The following is a 6,000-nucleotide window of genomic DNA, read 5'->3' as shown; positions in this document are numbered from 1 at the left end:
AAATGGTTGTAAGAGTTTTTCCCAGGTTGGTATGATGTTGTTGGTGGGGAACTCAGGTACAGCAATGAATAATTAGATAATTACAAGATTATATTAATAATTAGAGGAAAATAGCGAGTGCTTACAAATACATAATATTTAAAAATCTATATTAATAGAGAGGAGAATACAGAGATATGAATATTTACAAATTAGATACTTAAAATTCTATAATAATTAGAGGAAAATAAAGAGATACAATTACTTACTAATTATATAAAATATATATTAATGAGTAAAAAAATACAGATACAAATATTTACAAATTAGACACTAAAAAATGTATATTAATAATGAGGAAAATACAGATACAAATATTACGAATTAGGAACTTGAAAATCTATATTAATAATTAGAGGAAAACAGAAATACAGGTGCACAACCTTTTATCCGGTGTTCCGGAAACCGAAAACCTCCGAAAACCGGCCATTTTTTCCAGGATGTCGTCTGCACACCAAAGCTCGTGTTTGGCGCCAAACTTGACCCGAAACGACCCACGGTCAACCCAGGTCTGTACTACTGTAGCGGCTGCCTCCTCCCCGGAGACCGGGGAGACACATAAACATCTGTATATCATTGCTTAAATGTTAGTCAGTTAGTTTGGAGGGCTTTTATGTGAAGGGGGGGGGTTGAAGGGGTAAACTTTAATTCTTAGTCCCCTACCTGGTCGGAGAGACGGGGAGCGGTTAACCGGGTCGCTGTGCAGTAAGCTCCGCAGCGCTGTGGCCGCTCAACTCCCAGCTGAGGCTGCGGGCGGCGCCGGTTGTAGCTCCGACCCCGGCAACTCTACCCCTGGCTGCGAGGCGCTCCAAATCCACCGCCGCCCGCGGCCGGACGCCCCCCACCCCAGTTCCGCAAATGTTGGGAGTCGGCAGCGTCGCAGCGCTGGGATACCAGCGGGGAGCGGGCAATGCCTTACCGGGTCGCTGTGCGGTAAGCTCCAGGGCGCGGAGGCCGCCGACCCAACATTCGCGGAGCTACGGCCGCGGGCGGCGCTGGATTTGGAGCGCCGCGCAGCCAGGGATAGAGTTACCGGGGTCGGAGCTACAACCGGCGCCGCCCGCGGCCGGACGGAGCCCCCAGCTCCGCGATGTTGGGAGTCGCCGACCAGGTAGGGGACTAAGAATTAAAGTTTCCCCCTTCACCCACCCCACCACCCCACCACCACCACATAAAATCCCTCCAAACTAACTGACTAACATTTATGCAATGATTTACCATGATTCCCCGGTCTCCGGGGAGGAGGCAGTCGCTCCAGACTTTTCAAGCCGCCCGCGCTACCTACCTAATCTACGCTAAAAATCGTCCATTCGGAAATCCGAAAATGTCCGAAATCCGACAAGTGTCTGGTCCCAAGGCTTTCGGATAAAAGGTTGTGCACCTGTACTTACAAATTAGATACTTACAAATCTATATTGCAAATACAAAGTTATTTGAAATACAAACTGGATAAAAATCTATATTAATAAGGTGGAAAATACAGAGATAATTACAAATATTTACAAATGAGATACTTACAAATCTATATTACAAATACAGATATTTACAAATACTAACAAACTAGATACTTACAAATCTATATTAATATTGAAGGAAAAATACAGAAGAAGTGTCTTGAACTGAAAAGTCACTCATTCCTTTTCTCCAGAGATGCTGTTATTCCAGCTTTTTGTCTATCTTTGGTTTAAACCAGCATCTGCAGTTCCTTCTTACACACTTACAAATCTATATTAATAATGAGAGGAAAATACAGAGACACCAATATTCACAAATTAGTTACTTGCACGTCTATATTATAAATACAAATCCTTACAAATCTATATGAGTAATGAGAGGAAAATACAGTGTAATGTATCAAGTGTATGATCAAGTGTAACTAGTGGATAGCACGGTTGTGGTAGCACCAGAGACCTGGGTTCAATCCTGACTAGGGGTGCTTGTCTGTACGGAATTTGCACGTTCTGCCTGTGAACTACTTGAGTTTTCTCCGAGATCTTCAGTTTCCTCCCACACTCCAAAGACGTGCAGGTTTGTAGGTTAATTGGCTTGGTGTAAATGTAAAATTGTCCCCAGGGTGTGTAGAGTAGTGTTGATGCGCTGGGAATCGCTGGTGGTTGCCGGCTCGGTGGGCCGAAGGGCCTGTTTCCGTGCTGTATCTCTAAACTAAACTAGTGGAGGAACGAACTGCAGGTCCTGGTTTAAATCAAAGGTAGACACAAAATGCCGGAGTAACTCAACAGGACGGGCAGCATCTGGAGAGAAGGAATGGGTATAACTAGTGGAGGGTTCTGTGAAGTGATTTGAATGTGTGAAGTGAATGGATTTGGTCATGGGCTGACGCAATATAACACAGAGAAATGGGAAGATACAGATTTAAGGAAGACTAGAAAAATAATCATTTATATGGTAGAAACGTGTAAATGTAGGTATTTGCAGGGATCAAGGGCTGCCATTTCAGGAGACATTTTAAGATGCAGGAACAGCAAGCAGTTTGGAAGGTAAATGATCCATTGGCTTTTATTGCCAAGCGACTGTTGTAAAAGAGCAAGGAGGTTTTGCTGTATTGTACTGGACTTTGCTGAAATCATACTGTTGCGTATTACATGCAGTCTTTCTCTGGTCCTGGGGAAAGATATACTTGGATGTGCAAGGAACTGCAGATGCCAGTTTACTAAAAAAAAAGACACAGCGTACTGGAGTAACTCAACAGGCCAGGCAGCAACTCTGGGGGACATGGATAGCTGCCATTTCCAGTCGGGACCCTGCTTCCGATTGATTATGCTGGGGTGGGGGGGGGGTAGGCAGATGGTTGGACAAAGGCCAGAGATGGAAAAACAAAAGCTGCGAGATAAGGATTAAACAGGTGCAAATTGTGAAGCCAGAGGAAGGAATAGGGAGGGGAATAGGTGGTAGGGAAGAAGTGAGTGTGTATCCAGGTGGGACAGGGAAGAGAGCATGGTGGGGGGGAAGGGGGGGAGGGGGGGGGGGGGAGAGATGGGGACACTTCTAGGTTGTTGGAAATGATGCTGAATTGACTCAAAGTATCCCTATAGAGAGGTGTTCGCAATTGGGTGTAGTCAAGTATACCTACACACTGCGATTTATAACAATCGGTGGCTTTACTCCTTGAAGTATGTGAGATTCTGTGAGAATCAACAAGAATATTGCTGGGGGGTTGGGCAGTAACTGATTGCTGACTTTGGAAGAGGAAGGTTGAGGATCCACAAACCTGTCTTCATCGAGTTAAAAACTTGACGTTCCTGGGCGTGCACATCTCTGAAGATCTGTCCTGGACCCAGCACACTTATGCAATCAGAAAGAAAGGACATCAACGCCTATACTTCCTTATAAGATTGAGGCAAATTGGTATGTTGACAAATGCTCTCGTGAACTTCTCTAGGAGTACAGCAGAGAACGTGTACAATTTTGGTGTACAATTTTGGTCGCCCATAGGAAGGATGTCAACAAAATAGAGAGAATACAGAGGAGATTTACTAGAATGTTGCCTGGGTTTCAACAACTAAGTTACAGAGATAGGTTGAATAAGTTAGGTCTTTATTCTCTGGAGCGCAGAAGGTTAAGGGGGGACTTGATAGAGGTCTTTAAAATGATGAGAGGGATAGACAGAGTTGATGTGGACAAGCTTTTCCCTTTGAGAATAGGGAAGATTCAAACAAGAGGACATGACTTCAGAATTAAGGGACAGAAGTTTAGGGGTAATATGAGGGGGAACTTCTTTACTCAGAGAGTGGTAGCTGTGTGGAATGAGCTTCCAGTGGAAGTGGTGGAGGCAGGTTCATTGGTATCATTTAAAAATAAATTGGATAGGCATATGGATGAGAAGGGAATGGAGGGTTATGGTATGAGTGCAGGCAGGTGGGACTAAGGGGAAAAAAAGTTGTTCAGCACGGACTTGTACGGCCGAGATGGCCTGTTTCCGTGCTGTAATTGTTATATGGTTATATGTTAACGTGTTGACTGGTTTATATCGTGGCCTCCCTGCACACTCCTCTCCTGTTCTCTGGTCCTCGGGGAGACGGGCAGGGGCCGGCTCAGCGCCTCCCTCTACAGACCACGGCCCTCTGGTCTTTACTCTAGTTTATTTTACTTCAGAGCTCCAGCGTGGAAACAGGCCTTTCGATCCACCGTGTCTGCGCCGATCAGCGATCAGCCCGTACACTAGCGCTATCCTTCACACTTGGGCCGATATACAATTTTTACCAAAGCCAATTAACCTACAAACCTGCTTGTTTTTGGAGTGCGGGAGGAAACTGGAGCACCCAGAGAGAACCCACGGGGTCACAGGGAGATCGTACAAACTCCGTACAGTCAGCACCTGTAGTCAGGATCGAACCCGGGTCTCTGGAGCTGTGAGGCCACAACTCTACCGTTGCGTCACTCCCCTTCCTTCCTACCGGCCACACAGCCCTCTTGTCCGTCCCAATCAAGGTCCTATCTGGTGCTGTCTGTACGGACCTAAAACATTCCACAGCCGTCTGAGGCAATGAATTCCTGAGATTCACCACCCTCTGGCTATAGAAATTCCTCCTCATCTTTATTCTATAAGGAACGGTTTTCATCCTGAGAATCACAAAGCACTTTGTGTATAGCTCAATATTCCAGCATCTGCAGCTCTTTGTGTCTCAAGAATAAAACATAGCTCTTAGTTATGTCCTTGGAGTTATGGAATCTCAAATTGCATGTATCAGCATGGCCTCTATTTTAAAGTATTTTTTCAATCTACTGATTCCAGCCCTCTGTTACCAGCCACGATGCTGTGATTTCAAAACATTGTCAGGATGGGAGAAATGTTGCCAAGGCCAACATTTACAGTTCATTGCTAATGGCTGAATAAAAACCAAATATAATCTATTATTCATTTTGGAAATCTGCCAAACGTATTGAATATAGCAAAGTCGTTAATAGATTGTTAATATTTAATGTGATTCTCAACATGGCCACCAGGACTTTAAACTAAGCATTCATTAGATTTTCTCCACCTTCTATTACAATTTTTAAATTTAAAAATAGGCTCCTTTTTTTTCATTAATACTTTGATTTATTTTACTCTTTCAACTACATCTCACATGAAACCAGCCGCCAGACTCCCCTCCATCAACTCCATACATTTCATGTTACCCTTGGAAAACAGTCAACATAAGGACCCTTCCCGATCACCCGTTCACACTAGTCCTTTGTCATCCCACTTTCTCATCCATTCCCTACCCACTAGGGGGAAATTTACAGAGGGCCAATTAACCGACAAACCCGCACTTCTTTGGGATGTGAGAGGAAACCGGAGCACCTGGAGGAAACCCATGTGGTCACAGGGAGAACGTGCAAAACTCCGTACAGACAGCATCAGAGATCAGGTGCTGTGAGGCAGCAGCTCAACCTGTTGTGCCACGGTGCTGCCAATTGAAGTAAGAATGTAAATTGGGAAGATCGGGAGAAAGACTGAGCAATATAAATAATTAAACCGGTAGTTCACAGGCCTTAAAGTGATCAAAGAATGTGCTGGGTTCATTTCTAGAAGACTAGAGAGTAATAGGGAGGTAATACTACATCACCGATGTTGGATCCCGGCCCAAAATGCTAGAGTAATTCAGCGGGTTAGGCAGCATCTTTGGAGAACATGGATAGGTGACGTTTCGAGTTTGGACCCTTCTTCAGACACAATCCAAAGTGTCGCCTATCCATTTTCGCCAGAGATGCTGCCTGAACCACTGAGTTACTCCAGCATTTTGTGCCTTTCCTTAGTAAAGCAGCATCTGCACTTCCTTGTTTCTACATTTAAGGAAGCATCATGTGGCGAAGCTTTGGTCTCCACCCTACAAAAGCAAAAGATGCAGAAGATCTTTCCAATGTGGTACCATGACTGACACGGTGAAAAAAATGGGTCTCTTTTAACTGGAAAAAAATCCTACGGTTGAAAAGAACTCATTAAAATTGTGGCTTTGA

Source organism: Leucoraja erinacea, chromosome 10 (assembly GCF_028641065.1).
Source record: "Leucoraja erinacea ecotype New England chromosome 10, Leri_hhj_1, whole genome shotgun sequence".
Classification (NCBI taxonomy): Eukaryota; Metazoa; Chordata; class Chondrichthyes; order Rajiformes; family Rajidae; genus Leucoraja; species Leucoraja erinaceus.
This window is presented reverse-complemented; position numbering follows the sequence as displayed.